This window comes from Macrobrachium nipponense, chromosome 2 (assembly GCF_015104395.2).
Source record: "Macrobrachium nipponense isolate FS-2020 chromosome 2, ASM1510439v2, whole genome shotgun sequence".
In the NCBI taxonomy this organism is placed as follows: Eukaryota; Metazoa; Arthropoda; class Malacostraca; order Decapoda; family Palaemonidae; genus Macrobrachium; species Macrobrachium nipponense.
The window spans coordinates 131,038,265-131,041,319 of record NC_087201.1 but is presented as its reverse complement, the minus strand read 5'-3'; positions in this window follow the sequence as shown (position 1 = coordinate 131,041,319).

Below are 3,055 nucleotides of genomic sequence, written 5' to 3'. Positions count from 1 at the left end.
CCCTTAACATCCTATCCACGGTGATTGTTACTGTGATATCATTGCATCCTTTCCTAATACCACTGTATATAATTTCCACATTGTACGAAATACAATGCTACTTAAAATAAAGCATTACTGTCAGATAAAACATCTCTAAACACTGGACTTTTTCAGGGATTTTTTTTAATAGGTTGAATGTTGAAGGAAATTACCTGCAATCTCTCTCTCTCTCTCTCTCTCTCTCTCTCTCTCTCTCTCTCTCTCTCTCTCTCTCTCTGATGTTTTTATCCGGAGGTTTATATTCTAGTTCTCATATTAACAAACTTCAGTATCTTTACCTCTGTTTGTACAGTAAAATAATATGCTCCTTTCTCGCCCCAGTATTTACCATTTTAACTTCTGTAATGGATTTCTGCTCTCTTTTCATGGCTGTAGTCAAGTCTTTTGCCACAGATTTTACTTTTGATTTTATGGAATATATTGAATAATTTGCTTTACTCCAGTGGTTTGCTTTTATGATTACATTGTGCTCTTACATATTTTACTTTCAGTAGTTTCCCCATTTTCTAAGATCTAGCTACATATGTGTTAACTGATTATATATGTGTATGGTTATGGCTGTCATAGATTACTAGCGACTATATGTATGTCTGTATGTATGTAACTTTGTATGTGTGTATGATTATGGCTGTCATAGAACTACTGGCAACCACGCACACAGACACACATGTATATACATTTATGTGTGTTTACGTGTGTGTATGGATGTACGTATGTAACAGATGGGATATGCGTATGGATACGTAGAACTACTTGCATATATGTAAGGTTGGCCATGAAAGAAGTAAAAAAGTCCAAGTTTACAGTTAGGAAGCCATGCGGGGAAATTTCCATTACTTTTTTCGGTTTTGAAGTGCTCTCATATTATCACCACAACCGTTAGATAAGAAAGTTCACTGTTTTGTGTTTGTAACTCAAACCAGTCTATGGATGTATATTGAGTGCTAAACTGTTTCGTTCGGGTGGAGACTATTTTAACTATATGGCTTTGGGTTATGTGATTAAATTGTCCACCTATTCTCCTGAAAGGCGAAAAATCTAAATTCTTCTCTCCTTCGTCAAGTTCCAGATTAATCCATAACGATTCTCTTACGAATCAACTCTCGAGAGTAGATTGTGCGTGCTTGTGTGTGTGTATGTGTGATTGTGTATTCTGGTGCAATAATTTAGGATGAAGTATATTAGATGTTAAAAGGTAGACGAACGAAACTTAATTCCATAACCTGGAAATTGCCAACAAGAATGAAGGTAGGAGAGAGCCTACCCCACGAAAGAAACCACTATTCCATTAGCTACTATAAGAGGGCTTTACTGGTTTCTAAAAGAAAAATAATAGACGCTAATATGGATTTTTATTAAACACGTAACTTTAATTATGCCTACGTTGGTCGCGTAAAAGCCATAAAACTCGTTGACAGGCTTCCTAATTATCCCATGTAATTGTTGAATCTAGATTAATACTAATGTCGCTGTGCGCACGTATTCCCATGTACACACATAAACCTTATATTATATAGATATATGGTATATATATATATATATATATTATATATATATATATATATATATAATATATATATATATATGTGTGTGTGTGTGTATATATATATATTATATATATATATATATATATATATATATATATACAATATATATATATATAATATATATATATATATATAGATATATATATATATATATGTTATGTATGTGTATTCACGAAGACTTCTACACGTGCAGAAGTCCGCTGAGTATTCAGTGGTGGAAGGAACCTTTGTACCGTAACAACTCGTTCCCTCATTGAATAGTCAGTGTTTTCCTGCCTTCTATTTATAGCTAAGAATATCTTCTCCTTCTTTCTCTACACTTCCTTTTGTCCCTCGGAGTGCGTCATATTTTGAAGCGGTACGTTTGCGCAAGTCTGGTTTCTGTTTTCATTTGTTTTATTTGGCTTAATTTATATGTTTTGTTTCCATGCATTACTTTATATATAAAGGTTATATGCTTTTATTTCTTTATTCATAGTAATAAGAACTTGAGTGGGTTAATAAATTTTATGTATATGTAAGCACACTGTAAGTACACTTACCCATCGACCACCTAAAAAGATTTAAATATTCTCTTGCTGCAATGCTTAAAAATTTAATTATTGTTTTATTTTGATTTGTAAACGCCGCTACCGCGGGTACACGTTAAATACAGTAGAAATGGCATATCAGGTACAATAGTTTGAATTAGACCATAAGGGTTTGTCTCTTCTAACGTGGCATACTGAAACTCTACTCTCTCTCTCTCTCTCTCTCTCTCTCTCTATGAAAGCTGATCATCATCGATGCTTACCTTGAGAGAGAGAAAAAGAAAAAGCCTTGTAGAACAAGTAAGGGGAAACTAAAATGAAAAAGAACATGGCTGTATTTGAAGGCATGAAAGTAATTTAACCATGAAAAGGTCAGAGAAACGTAGGATTTCGAATGAGCCCATCGATTAAATTCCCAGATGAGCAATGCAAACCTATGCCGAAAATCCTCCACTCAAGCTTTCATAATTAAGACAGAAACGTATAACATAGCGTGCTTTTGTCCGATAGTAAACCTTTTCTTCCTGCAATAAAATTCAAACGATAAACACCTTGCTGTTTGTAGCTTTACATTCGACCCAGGTTCGCTTAATCCCTTTTTAATTTAATTTGTTCATATTTGGTTGGAATTCTCAATACTCCATTCCTCTACATAAAGACTAAATTTAGAAATTTGGCTCTCATAATGATTCCCAAGCTTTGACCCGACTTAAATGTGATCCTCAATCAGGTAAAATATTTCATATAATTAGTACCAACAAAAGAGAACATTACACAATGTCATTCGCTACTTGACCTCTGCCCTACAAAATGAAAATGTTTAAATTCCGAGCTTTTTCGGTCATCCAGGGTTTCTGTGAACATTGTGCGACACTGTTAGATGAATTTCATTTTGTTTCTCTCATGTTTGTAAGATCTGTTCTTCCTGAAAAGCTT